We start from the raw sequence: 27,103 nt of genomic DNA, 5'->3' as shown, positions 1-27,103 counted from the left end.
GCCTCCCATCGCTACAGGATAACTAACGAATCACTGCCACCGTCGTCATCAACGGAATCGTAAACCCGTTACGCGGCGGTTCACCGAGCTCATCCTGCACCACAGTGCGATGCACTCCGTCCATTTCTGCAGTTGTTATCAGGATTGGAACGAACTCGAATCACCGTGAAGTTCGTTCAATGGAATATATCGCTATTATTCTTTCAGGCGATCTGGATTCCTGAATCAGACAACAACCACTCGGCCCCTCGAATCCTACGTGGTTACACCAGTAGCCAGTAGACGGGTAGCAGCCTGATTCTCAGAGAATTTTCTTCCTTTCAGGCACAAGTTGTAGAAGTAGGAGAAGAAAAAACGAAACTATTCCTAAGCGGGGGATTGAATTTCTCGGCAAAAAATGAACCGGTTCAAGAATACGCAGCCTTGAGGTTTCGAGGGTACGCAACGACGTCCAGCCCCCCTAGCTTGACCGGATTTTTCGCCCCTCGTGGCACCGAGCAGACACTCCACGCGATTAAGACCCGCATCCAGTGACCATGGCGAAAATGTCCGCTGAACAGGTGAGAGACTCCGCCTCTCTTACACTTCGCTACACACGGTAACACCCGCTTACACCTCGTTACAGCCAGTTACAATGCGGGACATGATGGGGGGTGATATCTGAGTCGCCCCAGCTACGACCAACCCTCGAGTCACGCACTCCGCCACCTTTTATCGGAACAGCACGAAGGGTGCCACCCTGACTACCTAACGTGCAGCCATTCGATGTACGGTTGGCGCCATCTTTCTAGCGGTTTTCACCCGTAAGAGGACGCCCTAATGCTCGCAATCAGTAGCGGAACGCCTTTTGGCTCTCGGTGTGTTGGCTAAGAGGTAAAGGCTAGTTTGTTACATGATTCCATTGTATTAGAACTTGTATTCAGAGAATTTGTTCGCAGGTTGTACGTATTACGTGACATCAAACATGATTCAGAGATTACGTCGATGCATCGGGTGGGAAACGTCGATTGCATCACAGTGCAACGGTTTTCTGAAGCGGATAGTGATTGTTGAGTTTTACGGTACTATCGTGTCGTGGTCTTGTTCACGTGTCAATAATTATGTTAGCGTAAGATAGAGCTCGATTGACATAAGGAATGTAAGCTTGTATTAAGGAAAACTTATAGGAGTGCTGTAATAGTGATAAAATATATATTGCAATACTTGTCGTTGTGACAAGTCACCTTGACGTATGAAGAGAAACTTATATGAGTGCTGTATGGAAATAAAATATACAGAATGATTATCTAGCGACGGAATGATCCGTCGGTTGCTATGGTTTCATGGTGTTCAGTGGTCCTGGATATGCCTTGAATTTTTCTTGTGTCCTGGAAATTAATCGGTTTTAGTATATCCTTGAATAATCTGAAAATGTTCTGGAAATCTCCTTTAATTTGTTACGGGTTTTTTACTGGACACCATGGGTTGTGCATGCGCTGCAATCTGAGAGCACTTGTTTGCCGCGGCGACCAATCGTCGAAAACGTAACCCACTGTCGAAATTTTTGAGGTTACATACATCGTGGCGACCTGTCATCTGAATTTACGACTGTTGGTCGCTCTGACAAGCAACTGCTCTGCGATTTTAGCGCGTATGCATTAAACTGTAGCAGATGACGTACGATATGGTCACTCTGTATATTGCAATGCTTATTACTGTGACTAGTTACCTACATGTGTTGAATAAGCTACACTGTTACGGAGACATGACAATTTTGTTACTGATGTATGTTTAGATTCGGAAATTCAAATACAGCTTGTTGTACCGATCCAGGATTTTTATTTTCTATCATATTCATAACCCAGAACGAAAATCAAGTTTAAGAATGACTGTCAGAGTATACGGATACAAACCAATTCTCACATTATTCATAATCATCGAAATTTTTAAAAAAAATCTGAAGGGATTAGCCTTGATTTGTTTCGTGATTTACAGAACAAAAAATTTTTCGTCTAAAAATCGATTCGTGTGACCTTTTCCAAGGTAATTGTACCATCAGGAACGCAAAATAAACGTCGAAGAGAGGTAAAAACCGGCAGCAGAGAAGTCAGAAGAAATCTTTCGTTTCTTGAGCTGAAAGCTTACTATCTCTTAATTTATTCATGCGACTCTTCCTAGACTACTTGGCCCTACAGGATTCCAAAATGGGGATTTGAATTGTCGTAGGACGAGAAGTTGGGAAAAGACGAATAAATCATGCGTAAAATCAATTGTTTATTCGTTTTAATCAAGGTTACATAAAATAGTGACAATACAATATGACATGATATATCGTATCTGCTGATGTGCTTTGCTCTGTTGCGCAAGCCATAACTTAAATTACGCTTACTAACTACGACGGAAAAAAATGATCATCTGATACAATATTCTCCACATTCTGCTTATGATGATATTATGTATTGCACGCCTTTGTCCTGTTACAATATTCAAAATGAATGAATGAGTTTGGTCGTACTTTCGCATTCATTTTATTTTTCACTTTTTACGCTATTTGTGAACTTGTTGAATTACTGAACACTGATATCATAGCACTTGGACTGAATTTCAGGCATGTTAAATATACAGCTGAACAAGGTGATTTTTTCCCTTACCTTTTGAGAGATCCTGGGCAAATTTTGTATATTTCGATCGTAGCTTCGGAGCCACTATTTAACAGTGACGGCGTTCCTTTTTTGTGGGTTTTAGGGTCGGAAATTTTATCGTTTGAAATTTTTCACAATTGCCATAATTTGGAACAAAAATCCGAAGGGTTAGTCTTACTTTTTTTGCGTCAAAAATTCATTTGTGTCTGAATCAATTAACATAACCCTTCGGGACTACTTGAAGCCCCAGAAAAAACGCATGGAACGAACCAGAAAAACGATGGGACATACAGCGAAGAAGTTACGAATGGAATCTTTCGTTTTTCGCCTGTAACTTGTAATCCGTTGGTCGCAGCGTATTGGGACTGCGCCCAATCGATTTCTCTCGCAGAATTACGTCGGAATGGTACATGAAAGAATTTATTCCAGCACTTTTCAGAATCGCGAAAATTTTCGACAAAAATGCAAAGGGGTTAGCCTTGCTTTTTTCTAAGCCGAAAAATTTTTGGTCACAGATTTGATTTGAATGACCGTTTTCTGATCAATTGGACCCCCAGGAACTCAGAAAACGCAGCGAAAACAGCGTGGGATCAACAGGAGAGAAGTTACGAAGGAAAAAGCACCTGCTGAAAAATGTCGAAAACACAGGTTCTCGTTTTTCGGCTGTAACTTTTCATGCGTTGATCGCAGCGTATTGGGACTGCGCCCAATCGATTTCTCTCGCAGAATTACGTCGGAATGGTGCATGAAAGAATTTATTCCAGCACTTTTCAAAATCGCGAAAATTTTCGACAAAAATGCAAAGGGGTTAGCCTTGCTTTTTTTTTAGCCGAAAAATTTTTGGTCACAGATTTGATTTGAATGACCGTTTTCTGATCAATTGGACCCCCAAGAACTCAGAAAACGCAGCGAAAACAGCGTGGGATCAACAGGAGAGAAGTTACGAAGGAAAAAGCACCTGCTGAAAAATGTCGAAAACACAGGTTCTCGTTTTTCGGCTGTAACTTTTGATGCGTTGATCGCAGCGTATTGGGACTGCGCCCAATCGATTTTTCTCGCAAATTTACGTCGGAATATTGCATGAAAGAATTTATTCCAGCACTTTTCAAAATCGCGAAAATTTTCGACAAAAATGCAAAGGGGTTAGCCTTGCTTTTTTTTTAGCCGAAAAATTTTTGGTCCCAGATTCGATTTAAATGACCCTTTCCTGACTTATTGGACCCCCAGGAACTCAGAAAACGCAGCGAAAACAGCGTGGGATCAACAGGAGAGAAGTTACGAAGGAAAAAGCACCTGCTGAAAAATGTCGAAAACACAGGTTCTCGTTTTTCGGCTGTAACTTTTGATGCGTTGATCGCAGCGTATTGGGACTGCGCCCAATCGATTTTTCTCGCAAATTTACGTCGGAATATTGCATGAAAGAATTTATTCCAGCACTTTTCAAAATCGCGAAAATTTTCGACAAAAATGCAAAGGGGTTAGCCTTGCTTTTTTTTTAGCCGAAAAATTTTTGGTCCCAGATTCGATTTAAATGACCCTTTCCTGACTTATTGGACCCCCAGGAACTCAGAAAACGCAGCGAAAACAGCGTGGGATCAACAGGAGAGAAGTTACGAAGGAAAAAGCACCTGCTGAAAAATGTCGAAAACACAGGTTCTCGTTTTTCGGCTGTAACTTTTGATGCGTTGATCGCAGCGTATTGGGACTGCGCCCAATCGATTTTTCTCGCAAATTTACGTCGGAATATTGCATGAAAGAATTTATTCCAGCACTTTTCAAAATCGCGAAAATTTTCGACAAAAATGCAAAGGGGTTAGCCTTGCTTTTTTTTTAGCCGAAAAATTTTTGGTCCCAGATTCGATTTAAATGACCCTTTCCTGACTTATTGGACCCCCAGGAACTCAGAAAACGCAGCGAAAACAGCGTGGGATCAACAGGAGAGAAGTTACGAAGGAAAAAGCACCTGCTGAAAAATGTCGAAAACACAGGTTCTCGTTTTTCGGCTGTAACTTTTGATGCGTTGATCGCAGCGTATTGGGACTGCGCCCAATCGATTTCTCTCGCAGAATTACGTCGGAATGGTGCATGAAAGAATTTATTCCAGCACTTTTCAAAATCGCGAAAATTTTCGACAAAAATGCAAAGGGGTTAGCCTTGCTTTTTTTTTAGCCGAAAAATTTTTGGTCACAGATTTGATTTGAATGACCGTTTTCTGATCAATTGGACCCCCAAGAACTCAGAAAACGCAGCGAAAACAGCGTGGGATCAACAGGAGAGAAGTTACGAAGGAAAAAGCACCTGCTGAAAAATGTCGAAAACACAGGTTCTCGTTTTTCGGCTGTAACTTTTGATGCGTTGATCGCAGCGTATTGGGACTGCGCCCAATCGATTTTTCTCGCAAATTTACGTCGGAATATTGCATGAAAGAATTTATTCCAGCACTTTTCAAAATCGCGAAAATTTTCGACAAAAATGCAAAGGGGTTAGCCTTGCTTTTTTTTTAGCCGAAAAATTTTTGGTCACAGATTTGATTTGAATGACCGTTTTCTGATCAATTGGACCCCCAAGAACTCAGAAAACGCAGCGAAAACAGCGTGGGATCAACAGGAGAGAAGTTACGAAGGAAAAAGCACCTGCTGAAAAATGTCGAAAACACAGGTTCTCGTTTTTCGGCTGTAACTTTTGATGCGTTGATCGCAGCGTATTGGGACTGCGCCCAATCGATTTTTCTCGCAAATTTACGTCGGAATATTGCATGAAAGAATTTATTCCAGCACTTTTCAAAATCGCGAAAATTTTCGACAAAAATGCAAAGGGGTTAGCCTTGCTTTTTTTTTAGCCGAAAAATTTTTGGTCCCAGATTCGATTTAAATGACCCTTTCCTGACTTATTGGACCCCCAGGAACTCAGAAAACGCAGCGAAAACAGCGTGGGATCAACAGGAGAGAAGTTACGAAGGAAAAAGCACCTGCTGAAAAATGTCGAAAACACAGGTTCTCGTTTTTCGGCTGTAACTTTTGATGCGTTGATCGCAGCGTATTGGGACTGCGCCCAATCGATTTTTCTCGCAAATTTACGTCGGAATATTGCATGAAAGAATTTATTCCAGCACTTTTCAAAATCGCGAAAATTTTCGACAAAAATGCAAAGGGGTTAGCCTTGCTTTTTTTTTAGCCGAAAAATTTTTGGTCCCAGATTCGATTTAAATGACCCTTTCCTGACTTATTGGACCCCCAGGAACTCAGAAAACGCAGCGAAAACAGCGTGGGATCAACAGGAGAGAAGTTACGAAGGAAAAAGCACCTGCTGAAAAATGTCGAAAACACAGGTTCTCGTTTTTCGGCTGTAACTTTTGATGCGTTGATCGCAGCGTATTGGGACTGCGCCCAATCGATTTTTCTCGCAAATTTACGTCGGAATATTGCATGAAAGAATTTATTCCAGCACTTTTCAAAATCGCGAAAATTTTCGACAAAAATGCAAAGGGGTTAGCCTTGCTTTTTTTTTAGCCGAAAAATTTTTGGTCCCAGATTCGATTTAAATGACCCTTTCCTGACTTATTGGACCCCCAGGAACTCAGAAAACGCAGCGAAAACAGCGTGGGATCAACAGGAGAGAAGTTACGAAGGAAAAAGCACCTGCTGAAAAATGTCGAAAACACAGGTTCTCGTTTTTCGGCTGTAACTTTTCATGCGTTGATCGCAGCGTATTGGGACTGCGCCCAATCGATTTCTCTCGCAGAATTACGTCGGAATGGTGCATGAAAGAATTTATTCCAGCACTTTTCAAAATCGCGAAAATTTTCGACAAAAATGCAAAGGGGTTAGCCTTGCTTTTTTTTTAGCCGAAAAATTTTTGGTCCCAGATTCGATTTAAATGACCCTTTCCTGACTTATTGGACCCCCAGGAACTCAGAAAACGCAGCGAAAACAGCGTGGGATCAACAGGAGAGAAGTTACGAAGGAAAAAGCACCTGCTGAAAAATGTCGAAAACACAGGTTCTCGTTTTTCGGCTGTAACTTTTGATGCGTTGATCGCAGCGTATTGGGACTGCGCCCAATCGATTTTTCTCGCAAATTTACGTCGGAATATTGCATGAAAGAATTTATTCCAGCACTTTTCAGAATCGCGAAAATTTTCGACAAAAATGCAAAGGGGTTAGCCTTGCTTTTTTTTTAGCCGAAAAATTTTTGGTCCCAGATTCGATTTAAATGACCCTTTCCTGACTTATTGGACCCCCAGGAACTCAGAAAACGCAGCGAAAACAGCGTGGGATCAACAGGAGAGAAGTTACGAAGGAAAAAGCACCTGCTGAAAAATGTCGAAAACACAGGTTCTCGTTTTTCGGCTGTAACTTTTGATGCGTTGATCGCAGCGTATTGGGACTGCGCCCAATCGATTTTTCTCGCAAATTTACGTCGGAATATTGCATGAAAGAATTTATTCCAGCACTTTTCAAAATCGCGAAAATTTTCGACAAAAATGCAAAGGGGTTAGCCTTGCTTTTTTTTTAGCCGAAAAATTTTTGGTCCCAGATTCGATTTAAATGACCCTTTCCTGACTTATTGGACCCCCAGGAACTCAGAAAACGCAGCGAAAACAGCGTGGGATCAACAGGAGAGAAGTTACGAAGGAAAAAGCACCTGCTGAAAAATGTCGAAAACACAGGTTCTCGTTTTTCGGCTGTAACTTTTGATGCGTTGATCGCAGCGTATTGGGACTGCGCCCAATCGATTTTTCTCGCAAATTTACGTCGGAATATTGCATGAAAGAATTTATTCCAGCACTTTTCAAAATCGCGAAAATTTTCGACAAAAATGCAAAGGGGTTAGCCTTGCTTTTTTTTTAGCCGAAAAATTTTTGGTCCCAGATTCGATTTAAATGACCCTTTCCTGACTTATTGGACCCCCAGGAACTCAGAAAACGCAGCGAAAACAGCGTGGGATTAACAGGAGAGAAGTTACGAAGGAAAAAGCACCTGCTGAAAAATGTCGAAAACACAGGTTCTCGTTTTTCGGCTGTAACTTTTGATGCGTTGATCGCAGCGTATTGGGACTGCGCCCAATCGATTTTTCTCGCAAATTTACGTCGGAATATTGCATGAAAGAATTTATTCCAGCACTTTTCAAAATCGCGAAAATTTTCGACAAAAATGCAAAGGGGTTAGCCTTGCTTTTTTTTTAGCCGAAAAATTTTTGGTCACAGATTTGATTTGAATGACCGTTTTCTGATCAATTGGACCCCCAAGAACTCAGAAAACGCAGCGAAAACAGCGTGGGATCAACAGGAGAGAAGTTACGAAGGAAAAAGCATCTGCTGAAAAATGTCGAAAACACAGGTTCTCGTTTTTCGGCTGTAACTTTTCATGCGTTGATCGCAGCGTATTGGGACTGCGCCCAATCGATTTCTCTCGCAGAATTACGTCGGAATGGTGCATGAAAGAATTTATTCCAGCACTTTTCAAAATCGCGAAAATTTTCGACAAAAATGCAAAGGGGTTAGCCTTGCTTTTTTTTTAGCCGAAAAATTTTTGGTCACAGATTTGATTTGAATGACCGTTTTCTGATCAATTGGACCCCCAAGAACTCAGAAAACGCAGCGAAAACAGCGTGGGATCAACAGGAGAGAAGTTACGAAGGAAAAAGCACCTGCTGAAAAATGTCGAAAACACAGGTTCTCGTTTTTCGGCTGTAACTTTTCATGCGTTGATCGCAGCGTATTGGGACTGCGCCCAATCGATTTCTCTCGCAGAATTACGTCGGAATGGTGCATGAAAGAATTTATTCCAGCACTTTTCAAAATCGCGAAAATTTTCGACAAAAATGCAAAGGGGTTAGCCTTGCTTTTTTTTTAGCCGAAAAATTTTTGGTCACAGATTTGATTTGAATGACCGTTTTCTGATCAATTGGACCCCCAAGAACTCAGAAAACGCAGCGAAAACAGCGTGGGATCAACAGGAGAGAAGTTACGAAGGAAAAAGCACCTGCTGAAAAATGTCGAAAACACAGGTTCTCGTTTTTCGGCTGTAACTTTTGATGCGTTGATCGCAGCGTATTGGGACTGCGCCCAATCGATTTTTCTCGCAAATTTACGTCGGAATATTGCATGAAAGAATTTATTCCAGCACTTTTCAAAATCGCGAAAATTTTCGACAAAAATGCAAAGGGGTTAGCCTTGCTTTTTTTTTAGCCGAAAAATTTTTGGTCCCAGATTCGATTTAAATGACCCTTTCCTGACTTATTGGACCCCCAGGAACTCAGAAAACGCAGCGAAAACAGCGTGGGATCAACAGGAGAGAAGTTACGAAGGAAAAAGCACCTGCTGAAAAATGTCGAAAACACAGGTTCTCGTTTTTCGGCTGTAACTTTTGATGCGTTGATCGCAGCGTATTGGGACTGCGCCCAATCGATTTTTCTCGCAAATTTACGTCGGAATATTGCATGAAAGAATTTATTCCAGCACTTTTCAAAATCGCGAAAATTTTCGACAAAAATGCAAAGGGGTTAGCCTTGCTTTTTTTTTAGCCGAAAAATTTTTGGTCCCAGATTCGATTTAAATGACCCTTTCCTGACTTATTGGACCCCCAGGAACTCAGAAAACGCAGCGAAAACAGCGTGGGATCAACAGGAGAGAAGTTACGAAGGAAAAAGCACCTGCTGAAAAATGTCGAAAACACAGGTTCTCGTTTTTCGGCTGTAACTTTTGATGCGTTGATCGCAGCGTATTGGGACTGCGCCCAATCGATTTTTCTCGCAAATTTACGTCGGAATATTGCATGAAAGAATTTATTCCAGCACTTTTCAAAATCGCGAAAATTTTCGACAAAAATGCAAAGGGGTTAGCCTTGCTTTTTTTTTAGCCGAAAAATTTTTGGTCCCAGATTCGATTTAAATGACCCTTTCCTGACTTATTGGACCCCCAGGAACTCAGAAAACGCAGCGAAAACAGCGTGGGATCAACAGGAGAGAAGTTACGAAGGAAAAAGCACCTGCTGAAAAATGTCGAAAACACAGGTTCTCGTTTTTCGGCTGTAACTTTTCATGCGTTGATCGCAGCGTATTGGGACTGCGCCCAATCGATTTTTCTCGCAAATTTACGTCGGAATATTGCATGAAAGAATTTATTCCAGCACTTTTCAAAATCGCGAAAATTTTCGACAAAAATGCAAAGGGGTTAGCCTTGCTTTTTTTTTAGCCGAAAAATTTTTGGTCCCAGATTCGATTTAAATGACCCTTTCCTGACTTATTGGACCCCCAGGAACTCAGAAAACGCAGCGAAAACAGCGTGGGATCAACAGGAGAGAAGTTACGAAGGAAAAAGCACCTGCTGAAAAATGTCGAAAACACAGGTTCTCGTTTTTCGGCTGTAACTTTTGATGCGTTGATCGCAGCGTATTGGGACTGCGCCCAATCGATTTTTCTCGCAAATTTACGTCGGAATATTGCATGAAAGAATTTATTCCAGCACTTTTCAAAATCGCGAAAATTTTCGACAAAAATGCAAAGGGGTTAGCCTTGCTTTTTTTTTAGCCGAAAAATTTTTGGTCCCAGATTCGATTTAAATGACCCTTTCCTGACTTATTGGACCCCCAGGAACTCAGAAAACGCAGCGAAAACAGCGTGGGATTAACAGGAGAGAAGTTACGAAGGAAAAAGCACCTGCTGAAAAATGTCGAAAACACAGGTTCTCGTTTTTCGGCTGTAACTTTTGATGCGTTGATCGCAGCGTATTGGGACTGCGCCCAATCGATTTTTCTCGCAAATTTACGTCGGAATATTGCATGAAAGAATTTATTCCAGCACTTTTCAAAATCGCGAAAATTTTCGACAAAAATGCAAAGGGGTTAGCCTTGCTTTTTTTTTAGCCGAAAAATTTTTGGTCACAGATTTGATTTGAATGACCGTTTTCTGATCAATTGGACCCCCAGGAACTCAGAAAACGCAGCGAAAACAGCGTGGGATCAACAGGAGAGAAGTTACGAAGGAAAAAGCACCTGCTGAAAAATGTCGAAAACACAGGTTCTCGTTTTTCGGCTGTAACTTTTGATGCGTTGATCGCAGCGTATTGGGACTGCGCCCAATCGATTTTTCTCGCAAATTTACGTCGGAATATTGCATGAAAGAATTTATTCCAGCACTTTTCAAAATCGCGAAAATTTTCGACAAAAATGCAAAGGGGTTAGCCTTGCTTTTTTTTTAGCCGAAAAATTTTTGGTCCCAGATTCGATTTAAATGACCCTTTCCTGACTTATTGGACCCCCAGGAACTCAGAAAACGCAGCGAAAACAGCGTGGGATCAACAGGAGAGAAGTTACGAAGGAAAAAGCACCTGCTGAAAAATGTCGAAAACACAGGTTCTCGTTTTTCGGCTGTAACTTTTCATGCGTTGATCGCAGCGTATTGGGACTGCGCCCAATCGATTTCTCTCGCAGAATTACGTCGGAATGGTGCATGAAAGAATTTATTCCAGCACTTTTCAAAATCGCGAAAATTTTCGACAAAAATGCAAAGGGGTTAGCCTTGCTTTTTTTTTAGCCGAAAAATTTTTGGTCACAGATTTGATTTGAATGACCGTTTTCTGATCAATTGGACCCCCAAGAACTCAGAAAACGCAGCGAAAACAGCGTGGGATCAACAGGAGAGAAGTTACGAAGGAAAAAGCACCTGCTGAAAAATGTCGAAAACACAGGTTCTCGTTTTTCGGCTGTAACTTTTATGCGTTGATCGCAGCGTATTGGGACTGCGCCCAATCGATTTTTCTCGCAAATTTACGTCGGAATATTGCATGAAAGAATTTATTCCAGCACTTTTCAAAATCGCGAAAATTTTCGACAAAAATGCAAAGGGGTTAGCCTTGCTTTTTTTTTAGCCGAAAAATTTTTGGTCCCAGATTCGATTTAAATGACCCTTTCCTGACTTATTGGACCCCCAGGAACTCAGAAAACGCAGCGAAAACAGCGTGGGATCAACAGGAGAGAAGTTACGAAGGAAAAAGCACCTGCTGAAAAATGTCGAAAACACAGGTTCTCGTTTTTCGGCTGTAACTTTTGATGCGTTGATCGCAGCGTATTGGGACTGCGCCCAATCGATTTTTCTCGCAAATTTACGTCGGAATATTGCATGAAAGAATTTATTCCAGCACTTTTCAAAATCGCGAAAATTTTCGACAAAAATGCAAAGGGGTTAGCCTTGCTTTTTTTTTAGCCGAAAAATTTTTGGTCCCAGATTCGATTTAAATGACCCTTTCCTGACTTATTGGACCCCCAGGAACTCAGAAAACGCAGCGAAAACAGCGTGGGATCAACAGGAGAGAAGTTACGAAGGAAAAAGCACCTGCTGAAAAATGTCGAAAACACAGGTTCTCGTTTTTCGGCTGTAACTTTTGATGCGTTGATCGCAGCGTATTGGGACTGCGCCCAATCGATTTTTCTCGCAAATTTACGTCGGAATATTGCATGAAAGAATTTATTCCAGCACTTTTCAAAATCGCGAAAATTTTCGACAAAAATGCAAAGGGGTTAGCCTTGCTTTTTTTTTAGCCGAAAAATTTTTGGTCCCAGATTCGATTTAAATGACCCTTTCCTGACTTATTGGACCCCCAGGAACTCAGAAAACGCAGCGAAAACAGCGTGGGATCAACAGGAGAGAAGTTACGAAGGAAAAAGCACCTGCTGAAAAATGTCGAAAACACAGGTTCTCGTTTTTCGGCTGTAACTTTTGATGCGTTGATCGCAGCGTATTGGGACTGCGCCCAATCGATTTTTCTCGCAAATTTACGTCGGAATATTGCATGAAAGAATTTATTCCAGCACTTTTCAAAATCGCGAAAATTTTCGACAAAAATGCAAAGGGGTTAGCCTTGCTTTTTTTTTAGCCGAAAAATTTTTGGTCCCAGATTCGATTTAAATGACCCTTTCCTGACTTATTGGACCCCCAGGAACTCAGAAAACGCAGCGAAAACAGCGTGGGATCAACAGGAGAGAAGTTACGAAGGAAAAAGCACCTGCTGAAAAATGTCGAAAACACAGGTTCTCGTTTTTCGGCTGTAACTTTTGATGCGTTGATCGCAGCGTATTGGGACTGCGCCCAATCGATTTTTCTCGCAAATTTACGTCGGAATATTGCATGAAAGAATTTATTCCAGCACTTTTCAAAATCGCGAAAATTTTCGACAAAAATGCAAAGGGGTTAGCCTTGCTTTTTTTTTAGCCGAAAAATTTTTGGTCCCAGATTCGATTTAAATGACCCTTTCCTGACTTATTGGACCCCCAGGAACTCAGAAAACGCAGCGAAAACAGCGTGGGATCAACAGGAGAGAAGTTACGAAGGAAAAAGCACCTGCTGAAAAATGTCGAAAACACAGGTTCTCGTTTTTCGGCTGTAACTTTTGATGCGTTGATCGCAGCGTATTGGGACTGCGCCCAATCGATTTTTCTCGCAAATTTACGTCGGAATATTGCATGAAAGAATTTATTCCAGCACTTTTCAAAATCGCGAAAATTTTCGACAAAAATGCAAAGGGGTTAGCCTTGCTTTTTTTTTAGCCGAAAAATTTTTGGTCCCAGATTCGATTTAAATGACCCTTTCCTGACTTATTGGACCCCCAGGAACTCAGAAAACGCAGCGAAAACAGCGTGGGATTAACAGGAGAGAAGTTACGAAGGAAAAAGCACCTGCTGAAAAATGTCGAAAACACAGGTTCTCGTTTTTCGGCTGTAACTTTTGATGCGTTGATCGCAGCGTATTGGGACTGCGCCCAATCGATTTTTCTCGCAAATTTACGTCGGAATATTGCATGAAAGAATTTATTCCAGCACTTTTCAAAATCGCGAAAATTTTCGACAAAAATGCAAAGGGGTTAGCCTTGCTTTTTTTTTAGCCGAAAAATTTTTGGTCACAGATTCGATTTAAATGACCCTTTCCTTACTTATTGGACCCCCAGGAACTCAGAAAACGCAGCGAAAACAGCGTGGGATCAACAGGAGAGAAGTTACGAAGGAAAAAGCACCTGCTGAAAAATGTCGAAAACACAGGTTCTCGTTTTTCGGCTGTAACTTTTGATGCGTTGATCGCAGCGTATTGGGACTGCGCCCAATCGATTTTTCTCGCAAATTTACGTCGGAATATTGCATGAAAGAATTTATTCCAGCACTTTTCAAAATCGCGAAAATTTTCGACAAAAATGCAAAGGGGTTAGCCTTGCTTTTTTTTTAGCCGAAAAATTTTTGGTCCCAGATTCGATTTAAATGACCCTTTCCTGACTTATTGGACCCCCAGGAACTCAGAAAACGCAGCGAAAACAGCGTGGGATTAACAGGAGAGAAGTTACGAAGGAAAAAGCACCTGCTGAAAAATGTCGAAAACACAGGTTCTCGTTTTTCGGCTGTAACTTTTGATGCGTTGATCGCAGCGTATTGGGACTGCGCCCAATCGATTTTTCTCGCAAATTTACGTCGGAATATTGCATGAAAGAATTTATTCCAGCACTTTTCAAAATCGCGAAAATTTTCGACAAAAATGCAAAGGGGTTAGCCTTGCTTTTTTTTTAGCCGAAAAATTTTTGGTCCCAGATTCGATTTAAATGACCCTTTCCTGACTTATTGGACCCCCAGGAACTCAGAAAACGCAGCGAAAACAGCGTGGGATCAACAGGAGAGAAGTTACGAAGGAAAAAGCACCTGCTGAAAAATGTCGAAAACACAGGTTCTCGTTTTTCGGCTGTAACTTTTGATGCGTTGATCGCAGCGTATTGGGACTGCGCCCAATCGATTTTTCTCGCAAATTTACGTCGGAATATTGCATGAAAGAATTTATTCCAGCACTTTTCAAAATCGCGAAAATTTTCGACAAAAATGCAAAGGGGTTAGCCTTGCTTTTTTTTTAGCCGAAAAATTTTTGGTCCCAGATTCGATTTAAATGACCCTTTCCTGACTTATTGGACCCCCAGGAACTCAGAAAACGCAGCGAAAACAGCGTGGGATCAACAGGAGAGAAGTTACGAAGGAAAAAGCACCTGCTGAAAAATGTCGAAAACACAGGTTCTCGTTTTTCGGCTGTAACTTTTGATGCGTTGATCGCAGCGTATTGGGACTGCGCCCAATCGATTTTTCTCGCAAATTTACGTCGGAATATTGCATGAAAGAATTTATTCCAGCACTTTTCAAAATCGCGAAAATTTTCGACAAAAATGCAAAGGGGTTAGCCTTGCTTTTTTTTTAGCCGAAAAATTTTTGGTCACAGATTTGATTTGAATGACCGTTTTCTGATCAATTGGACCCCCAAGAACTCAGAAAACGCAGCGAAAACAGCGTGGGATCAACAGGAGAGAAGTTACGAAGGAAAAAGCACCTGCTGAAAAATGTCGAAAACACAGGTTCTCGTTTTTCGGCTGTAACTTTTATGCGTTGATCGCAGCGTATTGGGACTGCGCCCAATCGATTTTTCTCGCAAATTTACGTCGGAATATTGCATGAAAGAATTTATTCCAGCACTTTTCAAAATCGCGAAAATTTTCGACAAAAATGCAAAGGGGTTAGCCTTGCTTTTTTTTTAGCCGAAAAATTTTTGGTCCCAGATTCGATTTAAATGACCCTTTCCTGACTTATTGGACCCCCAGGAACTCAGAAAACGCAGCGAAAACAGCGTGGGATCAACAGGAGAGAAGTTACGAAGGAAAAAGCACCTGCTGAAAAATGTCGAAAACACAGGTTCTCGTTTTTCGGCTGTAACTTTTGATGCGTTGATCGCAGCGTATTGGGACTGCGCCCAATCGATTTTTCTCGCAAATTTACGTCGGAATATTGCATGAAAGAATTTATTCCAGCACTTTTCAAAATCGCGAAAATTTTCGACAAAAATGCAAAGGGGTTAGCCTTGCTTTTTTTTTAGCCGAAAAATTTTTGGTCCCAGATTCGATTTAAATGACCCTTTCCTGACTTATTGGACCCCCAGGAACTCAGAAAACGCAGCGAAAACAGCGTGGGATCAACAGGAGAGAAGTTACGAAGGAAAAAGCACCTGCTGAAAAATGTCGAAAACACAGGTTCTCGTTTTTCGGCTGTAACTTTTGATGCGTTGATCGCAGCGTATTGGGACTGCGCCCAATCGATTTTTCTCGCAAATTTACGTCGGAATATTGCATGAAAGAATTTATTCCAGCACTTTTCAAAATCGCGAAAATTTTCGACAAAAATGCAAAGGGGTTAGCCTTGCTTTTTTTTTAGCCGAAAAATTTTTGGTCCCAGATTCGATTTAAATGACCCTTTCCTGACTTATTGGACCCCCAGGAACTCAGAAAACGCAGCGAAAACAGCGTGGGATCAACAGGAGAGAAGTTACGAAGGAAAAAGCACCTGCTGAAAAATGTCGAAAACACAGGTTCTCGTTTTTCGGCTGTAACTTTTCATGCGTTGATCGCAGCGTATTGGGACTGCGCCCAATCGATTTTTCTCGCAAATTTACGTCGGAATATTGCATGAAAGAATTTATTCCAGCACTTTTCAAAATCGCGAAAATTTTCGACAAAAATGCAAAGGGGTTAGCCTTGCTTTTTTTTTAGCCGAAAAATTTTTGGTCCCAGATTCGATTTAAATGACCCTTTCCTGACTTATTGGACCCCCAGGAACTCAGAAAACGCAGCGAAAACAGCGTGGGATCAACAGGAGAGAAGTTACGAAGGAAAAAGCACCTGCTGAAAAATGTCGAAAACACAGGTTCTCGTTTTTCGGCTGTAACTTTTGATGCGTTGATCGCAGCGTATTGGGACTGCGCCCAATCGATTTTTCTCGCAAATTTACGTCGGAATATTGCATGAAAGAATTTATTCCAGCACTTTTCAAAATCGCGAAAATTTTCGACAAAAATGCAAAGGGGTTAGCCTTGCTTTTTTTTTAGCCGAAAAATTTTTGGTCCCAGATTCGATTTAAATGACCCTTTCCTGACTTATTGGACCCCCAGGAACTCAGAAAACGCAGCGAAAACAGCGTGGGATTAACAGGAGAGAAGTTACGAAGGAAAAAGCACCTGCTGAAAAATGTCGAAAACACAGGTTCTCGTTTTTCGGCTGTAACTTTTGATGCGTTGATCGCAGCGTATTGGGACTGCGCCCAATCGATTTTTCTCGCAAATTTACGTCGGAATATTGCATGAAAGAATTTATTCCAGCACTTTTCAAAATCGCGAAAATTTTCGACAAAAATGCAAAGGGGTTAGCCTTGCTTTTTTTATAGCCGAAAAATTTTTGGTCACAGATTTGATTTGAATGACCGTTTTCTGATCAATTGGACCCCCAAGAACTCAGAAAACGCAGCGAAAACAGCGTGGGATCAACAGGAGAGAAGTTACGAAGGAAAAAGCATCTGCTGAAAAATGTCGAAAACACAGGTTCTCGTTTTTCGGCTGTAACTTTTCATGCGTTGATCGCAGCGTATTGGGACTGCGCCCAATCGATTTCTCTCGCAGAATTACGTCGGAATGGTGCATGAAAGAATTTATTCCAGCACTTTTCAAAATCGCGAAAATTTTCGACAAAAATGCAAAGGGGTTAGCCTTGCTTTTTTTTTAGCCGAAAAATTTTTGGTCACAGATTTGATTTGAATGACCGTTTTCTGATCAATTGGACCCCCAAGAACTCAGAAAACGCAGCGAAAACAGCGTGGGATCAACAGGAGAGAAGTTACGAAGGAAAAAGCACCTGCTGAAAAATGTCGAAAACACAGGTTCTCGTTTTTCGGCTGTAACTTTTCATGCGTTGATCGCAGCGTATTGGGACTGCGCCCAATCGATTTCTCTCGCAGAATTACGTCGGAATGGTGCATGAAAGAATTTATTCCAGCACTTTTCAAAATCGCGAAAATTTTCGACAAAAATGCAAAGGGGTTAGCCTTGCTTTTTTTTTAGCCGAAAAATTTTTGGTCACAGATTTGATTTGAATGACCGTTTTCTGATCAATTGGACCCCCAAGAACTCAGAAAACGCAGCGAAAACAGCGTGGGATCAACAGGAGAGAAGTTACGAAGGAAAAAGCACCTGCTGAAAAATGTCGAAAACACAGGTTCTCGTTTTTCGGCTGTAACTTTTGATGCGTTGATCGCAGCGTATTGGGACTGCGCCCAATCGATTTTTCTCGCAAATTTACGTCGGAATATTGCATGAAAGAATTTATTCCAGCACTTTTCAAAATCGCGAAAATTTTCGACAAAAATGCAAAGGGGTTAGCCTTGCTTTTTTTTTAGCCGAAAAATTTTTGGTCCCAGATTCGATTTAAATGACCCTTTCCTGACTTATTGGACCCCCAGGAACTCAGAAAACGCAGCGAAAACAGCGTGGGATCAACAGGAGAGAAGTTACGAAGGAAAAAGCACCTGCTGAAAAATGTCGAAAACACAGGTTCTCGTTTTTCGGCTGTAACTTTTGATGCGTTGATCGCAGCGTATTGGGACTGCGCCCAATCGATTTTCCTCGCAAATTTACGTCGGAATATTGCATGAAAGAATTTATTCCAGCACTTTTCAAAATCGCGAAAATTTTCGACAAAAATGCAAAGGGGTTAGCCTTGCTTTTTTTTTAGCCGAAAAATTTTTGGTCCCAGATTCGATTTAAATGACCCTTTCCTGACTTATTGGACCCCCAGGAACTCAGAAAACGCAGCGAAAACAGCGTGGGATCAACAGGAGAGAAGTTACGAAGGAAAAAGCACCTGCTGAAAAATGTCGAAAACACAGGTTCTCGTTTTTCGGCTGTAACTTTTCATGCGTTGATCGCAGCGTATTGGGACTGCGCCCAATCGATTTTTCTCGCAAATTTACGTCGGAATATTGCATGAAAGAATTTATTCCAGCACTTTTCAAAATCGCGAAAATTTTCGACAAAAATGCAAAGGGGTTAGCCTTGCTTTTTTTTTAGCCGAAAAATTTTTGGTCCCAGATTCGATTTAAATGACCCTTTCCTGACTTATTGGACCCCCAGGAACTCAGAAAACGCAGCGAAAACAGCGTGGGATCAACAGGAGAGAAGTTACGAAGGAAAAAGCACCTGCTGAAAAATGTCGAAAACACAGGTTCTCGTTTTTCGGCTGTAACTTTTGATGCGTTGATCGCAGCGTATTGGGACTGCGCCCAATCGATTTTTCTCGCAAATTTACGTCGGAATATTGCATGAAAGAATTTATTCCAGCACTTTTCAAAATCGCGAAAATTTTCGACAAAAATGCAAATGGGTTAGCCTCACGTTCCTTCCTGCTCAAAAAAGTCCAAGTCGGGAAATCGATTTGTATGATTTCACCAGGACTCATCGGTCCTTTGAAAGCTCAAGAATGATAATAAAACCAGCAAAAGACCGACTGCATTGAAGTTTCAGAGAAAATCTTCCGTTCTAGAGCAACAAACCTACCACTTCGCATAGTCAAGTTATTAGATTGACTCTCACTAGACTAATTGAACCTGATGGCTCCTCAAAAAAGCTTCGAAATCTTCGAGTGAACAACAGCTGAGAAATTAAGAAAAAATATGGGAAATTTCAATCATTCATCAATTTTAATTTAGGATACATAAAGCAGTAAGAATACAATATTACATAATATTTCTTATTTTCTAGACGTGCTTTGTGCTCGTACACAACCCGTCACTAAAGCTGTATTTACGAAGTATGAAAATAATTATCTGGTATAATATCTTCGATATTTTGCTTAAGATAATGTATATTGTACTTTGACATCCTCTTACAATAATTTTAAGTGTCAAACAACATACCTACAATTATACTTGTGCATGTCTTTCAGTCTTTCACTCTTTTACTATTAGGTAACTAGTTACATTAAAACCACACACTGACACTTGACCACTTGTATTAGAGATAAGGCATACTGAATAAACTGTCATAACTTGGTAGCTATAAATTTGTGGTTCTTCTTTCCCACCTTTTCGGAGACCCTGTGCAAGTCTTGTACATTTTAGCTGCTAATTTTGATTGCTAGTTCAATGGAGTCAACCTAGCTTATTTCGCAGTTTTTGGACCCAGAAATTTTCCGTCTGAAATCAATTCGAGGAACTCTTATTAGACTGATCGGACACTTAAATGTGTGAAGAAGACATTAAATCAGCGTCCGACCGACAGCTACAAAAATACTAAGAAATGTTTTCAGTTTTTGACTGTAACACTTGATTCATAGCTCGCAACGTATTCGGGCTGTGCGCAATCGATTTCTGCAACAAACACGTACCTTCCATGTAAACAGCTCATAAAAATTTTCGTACAAAAACCATTTAAAATTATTATCTACGATTAAGTATTCCTGTATATGATAAAACCCAGCTCACGATCAGCGTGAAACGACGAAATCACGTAGAAAAAAAAAATACATGTACGCTCAACATTTTCAAGCATAGCTTCGGAGAGAAAAGCAACAAGCACATCGTATTCCACTGTATTCAGTCGCATCGGTTGATACTTTCGTACAATTTAAGTTAGCGGTGATGCCGACACGAAGCGCATCTTTCCCGTTAGTCTGCAAATGCGGCGGCATAGGGTACCGAACTTCGTTGAGGGGGATGCGACCCCGAAATTAACGTGCGTGCATGCGTGAGTGAGTGAGTGAGTCGTAGAGAAGGTGAAGGACGGAGGTGTATTTGTGGCTAATGACGATACGGCGTCGTCTCGCTCGGGATACATGCATGGGCCGGATCCCCGGGACTCTGACGTCTCCCACGGATGATCTACGGCCGTTTAATGACCCGGTTACAGCAGGGGATGCTTTTTGTACCGGTCCTGGGGAGGCCGCAAGGGTTAACCTCCACGCCCGGTAATGCAGCGGGCGAGCAGTCTAGTCAGTCACTCAGTCACTCGGTCGTTCGAAAAGTCTGTGACACATTTCCGAGGGCGTGGCCGTGGATCCGGGGACATCATCAGGACGCTATGTCAGACCTGCGGATGACAAGCTTCTGACAGCGGGCAGTCCGTAGACAAAACCTCCGAGACTAGACGCAGCGAATGCTTCGCTCTCCGATTTCCATCCGGTTAAAACGAGCCACCCAAAAGTTTCACTCCGTAAGTTCCGATCATCAAGTTTGTCATTAATCTGAACGAAGACAGTCGTCGCTTCGCAAACCTCGTTTCCGACGAGCTCGAAGTTGGTTCAACTATGCATGTACGGAAAAAATCGTTACTCGAACTTGGACGAGTAAATAATAACAAAGAAAACATGTTCATATTTTGTAAAGTCAAGTCATTGAAACTTGTTCGAAAATTGTGGAATAACGATTCATTTCATTGCATGATGTTTCGTTACGTTAACGTTACTAACTTCAGCCTTCTCATTTCCGTAGCTGTCCAAATCTGGGATGCTTGGATTCCAACACGCCTCGAGTACCTCCGGATCCCATTAGTTCTGAAGGTCATTCCAACCGGTGCCAACGAACGCTGGATCTTAACGTGCATTGAATCAGCATCACCGAGATGGGATGATCGTCAGGGGATATGCGTAGGGTCAATGAAGAGATCGGCAATGATCACCTACCGCTGTAGTGTCAATCTGCAATTTGATTGACAAAGTTCGAAACAAGTCTGTGCCAAAGAGTTCTCCAAACAATCGGCGTCAGTGAACCTTTCATGCACGCGCCACTGCAAATGGGCCTCAACGAAACGACATTCGACAGGCTTAAAAAGTCCAAGATAGGAACAACAATTCCCAACGTTTCTTATAATGTCATTGTAAACTCGAGTTGGGTAAACATCAGGTTCGCTGCAACGAAGCCCTGCCCATATAGTTAAGCAGGCATGTAATCACGCCTACACATGCGTAACATGTATAATATAAGCTGCGGAAGGCATGACGTCGATGCAATAGCTAAGGAGCACGGGTGTCCGAGCTAAAGGCTCACGATTATTACGCGTTGCACATATCGTAAGAGGGACGAACGGCAATTGCCCAAGGTGTGTACGCATATCATACGACATAACGCTCGCGGTATGTACCGCACAGGTACAAAGCGTGTATTGCACGTGTAAAAGGAGCTGTCGTGTCGTCGGTTATTGTCTACCCTATATGTCCCCGGAAGTAGGGCCAATCCGCCGGAAAGACGAGACCGTTAACCCGCGCGATCCCGACCTCGCGACCGCGCATGCCGACGTGACTGCTTCCATTTGTCAGTGTGTGTGTGTGTGTGTGTGTAAAATATACGCGTACACGTTATCCACTCATTTTGCTTTTCCGTCATTGCCTCTTTGCGCGTCTGTATGTTAATCCACCCCCCTCGCCTCTCTTTCTCGCTCACCCGTCTCGTCGTTACCGGACGTCGGCTATGATACAAGCATTAATATGTGTGCGAATGTGTTTATCGGTGTCCAATTTCTTGTACATCATTTCGCACCGCGAAGTGTCTAAGCGGCGTTGGATTTATTTTACACTCAGCAAAATTTGACCATTTAGTAAACGATGATAGGTGTCCGTACACCGCGGATTGCATACAGCGGATTGTACGCGGAGTCATGGAATTTTTCACCTTTCCTTCAATGAATGCCGATTCATTCAAGAATATTATATGTTACAATACGATGTAGACTATGACCCGCGCTAATCCACTGCGATTCACCTTTTCAATGTGTAACAGGCTCGTGTCGCTAGCCTCGATAATATCGCGAGACAGCTTAGCGATGCGATTTGTACAGCGTGCGGTAGGTACGATTATAACAAAATTAATACGCTCCGGGTCGAACGATTTTATTGAAACATTCGAGCACAGGAACTGGCCACTCGTAATTAATTGCTTTACCCCAATGTCGCTTCATTTTCACATGTTCAATGAATACAATTGAGTCAAACCTTTCGTAATAACCAGATAAAAGTCGAATTATTTCTATTTGCGTTAAGAAGATAATGTTTAAATTGGTAATTGAATAATAAAAATTATTACCTATTATCGTGACGTGATTACGCACTATCTTAGAATGACAAGACTTCAAACTCTGCAGTACTTCAGAGGTAATAACGATATCGCGAAGTTAGCTTGAGTACAATTCAATAAAAACGTTACGAGAATGACGTTTCAAATGCCAGCTACAAAATTTTAAATCCAAAAAAAGACATTTTACGAACACTCGAAGAAAATTTGACTCAAATTCAATAAGATTTCTCACAATCCGAAATAATATTTTATTTCTCTACAATGAAATACATTCATATTCAATTTAAAATAGCATCTTTTTTATCCTCATTTATTTATCAGGAATAAATTAATTCTAGATTTCAGCAGTACCTGCTAATCATTAACCATAAGTATTTCAATAATATATTTGTTCCAGAGGACAAATCCATTGGGTCGAAACTGAAAACATATTCTTCAATCAATTAAATTCTTCTCTTTTTGTTTGCTCGAAGAAAGCTGTTGTTTCCTTGCATTCCGTGAAATCAGTCAAAACTTTGAATTCTTTGCCAGTATTTTTGCCTGTTAGACAGAAGAAAATGTATTTGAGAAAAAAAAAATGTATTTCGCTAAAATAAATAACATTTTTTCTCCTGTATGTATGTAGAACAATAATATAATAGATTTTTAAAATTAGTAATGAGAAAGAATAGCAACGGATACTAGACTTTCCGGTAACAGCTGGAAAACAAATTTTCATTGTCTACCTAGAACCATATTTTTCGACTGTGGTAAAAAATGAAAATAGTCAAGGACCGAGCGGTAACCGTAACTAAAAATTTCTCTCAGTGAGTTATTTCTTCAAATTTCACGATTTTCTTCAATCGAGTTGTTTCCAAACATAATAATTTATCAAAAGTAGCAAAAAATAGCAAAAAAAAATTTTGAAAATTTCTCTTTTTTGAAAATATACAAAAAAAAATAAATATAAAATATGTGGCAAGAAAACTTTACCACTACGTCTCGAAGGGTTAACACAGCGTATCGTCGAATGAAATCGGACCGTCGCACAGTCAGGAATCGGAGGTATTATAACATTGTCGCATTAGTCACCTAGTACCGATTTCAACAAAGGCACGCGTTCGCGGTAGGAGACCTCGTCACTTTGACGTGATACGAATGCCGAAGGTTCGAATCCCTGCTAACGCGTGTCTTCATCGGCGGTAGATTTCGAGGAGGAACGGCTCGTTTCGGACGTCGAGTTCCGGTGTCGGTGCCGTTTCCGAACCGGTGCATGCGCGGAGCAGGTATAACCGGCATGAGGAATAGCTGTGCCGACTAGTTCGACTCGATGATAAGCACCTCCGGACCGCTGTACTACGCGATCGCTTCCTTGCATACGAATCAGTCGTGCCGATCGGCGGAGGAACCCCAGGCAGTTATCCATGCCTACGGAACAACCGGAAGTGCGTCATGTCTCGAACGATTCCTCGAGGCAACCGAAGCCAGCCGACGCCACGAAGATACCGGCGACGAATTTCCGACTGCTGCGTTTCCTCCTGATCATCGAATTACGGATTTTCTTACACCTTGGACGGCATTTGCTTGCACCAGAAATTCTCTCTTGACTATCTATATCGTAATTATAATTATTATTATTCTTATTTTTCACGGTTTTACAGCACGATAGTTACGGTATAATTTTTCATTGACGCAGATAACGTGTCGAAGAATATTAACAATTTTTTTTTTCTCTTAATTTCTAATTTCGTCGAGGTAGGTTAATTTTTTGCAAATAATAAGTTTGTTAATGGACGATTCGGTCGAGCATTCGCCGGCCATCTTCGAGCTGAAGAAATTCTCTTTAAAATTTTTAAATTGAAATTGTAGAGAGCTAAAAGAATTGACATTTAACTTACAAGTATGCGTACACCACAAATTTTATATTGGTTCAGACGTGTTGTAGGATTAAAAATTTGCGATGTACACACACTCCAAGTTTAACGTCAATTATTTAGCTTTCGATAATTTCAAGCTAAACATTTCAAAGATATAAGAATAATGTAATTTTTCTAGTCTGAAGGTGACCGGCGGGTGTCCGACCGAAACGTCGTTTAATGAACTTATTATTTAAAAATTGGAAATTATTACAATAACATGGTCACCAACTTATCAACACGAAAAATCTGGACGTTTCAGGTCTGCAAAGATTTATTTTTCAGGTTACTCAAAGGTTCAGGAAAATTGGGACGGTTCAAATTCAATAGAATGTTAAATAAATTATCATCAATCAACGCACGGATGATCCTTATTCGTACGATCATTTTTCGCACGTGTTCCCACTTTTTCAACACATTCATCACCATGGCCGAAAATCTTTCGACTTGTACACTGTCACAAAGTTGGAAAAATAAAAGAACGGAGCGGATTCCACGTGGAGTCTCTCAGCCGTCGTAATCAGTTCCGCTATACGCATGAGCCTGCATCAGGGATGAATAAATAGTGAAAATAAGAGTTTGAACAGAAGTCACCGTAAAAAAATATATAATATACACACACATATATACATATACGCACGGTAAAAGTATATTCTGAGGTCAGTCAAGGGTCGATTATCTACTAATTTATTGAAATGTTGACGTTCCCGGTTATACCGCTTATCTTGTACGTAATACGCGTGAATTCATTTTCTTTCGTGTCGTGTACGTATGTATAAGTATCTGTGCGTACGTGTACAATACATATAGCGTTATATATTTTTTTAGTCTCTCACGCGAGTTGTACGGCTTGGTAAGTATACATATAACATGAGCAAAAAGCAGCGTGTACAATACGTGAATGTGAAGGTTTCACGTTCGTCTGCGTGTCGCGCGTACATATACATGCTTTATGGGGCGAGCTGTTGGCGATAACCGAAAGGGATAAAAAAAAAAAAAAAAGTAAAAAGGCGAGTAAAAGAGAGAGAGAGAGAGAGAGAGAGAGAGAGAGAGAGAGAGAGAGAGGGTAAAAAATGGTGTATCGGTGTGTATCACATATGTAAAATAGGCGCCGGGATCCTAACGATCAAATGTATATGCGTATACATATTATGCATAGACACAAGTAACGAGGGAATGAATTATGGCGAGTTAATTATTTCAATACGATTCGAGATAACGTCGTCGAGTCTCCGATAATAACCGAGTCTAGAAACGTATATGTATACACCTAATAAAGAATTAGGTGTTTCCACGCTTCCTCAATTCTCCTTGTATTACACAGTCGTTCTGCAACATTCCGCGTGTAATTTTCCGACACGGGCTCGTCGAGGCGTCTCATCGGCCTTATTCTAATATCCCTGAGGCTCGCTGCGGCTTTCTAGGAATCTCGAAAGGCTTCGGATAGCGACTCGACGCCTCGACGCCGTCCTCAGCTCGTTGACAAACAACGAAATAATTTAAAACCCGAAGTGACGGCGCCTCATACGTAAATAGAATCGGGTTATAGAGAAGCGGAGGGAAAACCGACCGGGAAACTCGGAGAACTCATTTAGCCCGTTGTCTCTCCTCGAGTGCCCGCCGGCTACTTTTCCTTTTTCCGATTCAAGATCGCTCGAATAATCCTTCCTTTCTTCCGTTATCCACGAACAAGTACCGCCGCTATTTTAAACGACGATTAATCTTACAAGGAAGTCAAAAACGCTGCTGTCATTTTTTGCAATGCAATTCTGTTATAGCATCGCGTAATGAAGCACGTCGGTCTGACCCAGGATCGAAGTCGCAGGGGTTAAGAAGCCAATCAAGAATCGCATGTAATCACGCGAATCGAGAAGTGCGGTGTCACGGATCGCGCACACCTTAACCTACAAAACTCGTCGTACCTGCATCCAATATGGTGGACGAATATTTCAAATTTCATCAAATTCGGTAAAAAAAAAAAAAAATAAAACCCTATACAAGGATTTTCGGGGTTACTAATTGGATTTGCCTTACTGAATTTTCAAAATCTCATTTTCAATTCGTAATCAGCGAGCCCAAAAACCCCTGGACAGAGTTTTTTTGTCCATATTCGATCGAATTTGAAATTTTCGTTCGCCGCATTGGATCCGACATCTTGAATTTTTTAATGCAAAATGACATACATGTACGTACTATCACATTTTGACATTTGAATATGCTAATCGCAGGGATTACATGCTGCAAAAGAATGAAATGTCATCGAGGAAAATCGATTCAAACTTGTCGTTGGAGATATTTTCGTGACGAATTTTCAGGGAGAGTAATGAAACTGCAGCTTTCGATTAGCGACGATATTCCAACTTGTGTTGAGCTTTGGAATACAAGACTTATGTACCTGCTGACAAATTTTTAGTCAAAATGGCGGATGTACGACTTGACGTTTGATTAACGTTCAAGTCGGTTAGTTACTGGAGCTGTAACTTGGTTCGAACAAGCGTAGGTATAACTCGGTGACGGGAAGTTGGTTGAGATATTTAGGTTCACCGACTGAACGTTTGATGAATTACTTAGCACCTTAAATTTACCGTATACATTGAGTGAAGATGAAAACATTAATTATTTCTGTCTAGTTGTTTCCGAAGTGATTCTTAATTTGGTCATCAGTTTTACATATTATCGCAGGTATTAAA

The 27,103-nt window shown here is 41.2% G+C and overlaps 1 protein-coding gene and 1 long non-coding RNA gene across 2 annotated transcripts in view; one reads left to right on the top strand and one right to left on the bottom strand.

The window, feature by feature from the left end:
* Positions 1-27,103, bottom strand: part of LOC107219343 (iroquois-class homeodomain protein IRX-6) — a 58,875-nt gene that overhangs the window by 5,838 nt on the left and 25,934 nt on the right. The gene's annotated exons all lie outside the window — the stretch shown is intronic.
* Positions 436-1,243, top strand: LOC124292885. The gene is made up of 3 exons (XR_006902834.1): positions 436-560; positions 626-873; positions 939-1,243. It is a non-coding gene; the product is annotated as an uncharacterized LOC124292885 (long non-coding RNA).

This window comes from Neodiprion lecontei, chromosome 2 (assembly GCF_021901455.1).
Source record: "Neodiprion lecontei isolate iyNeoLeco1 chromosome 2, iyNeoLeco1.1, whole genome shotgun sequence".
In the NCBI taxonomy this organism is placed as follows: domain Eukaryota; kingdom Metazoa; phylum Arthropoda; class Insecta; order Hymenoptera; family Diprionidae; genus Neodiprion; species Neodiprion lecontei.
Note: the sequence above shows the minus strand (reverse complement) of the source record. Positions and strands in the feature narration are given on the sequence as shown.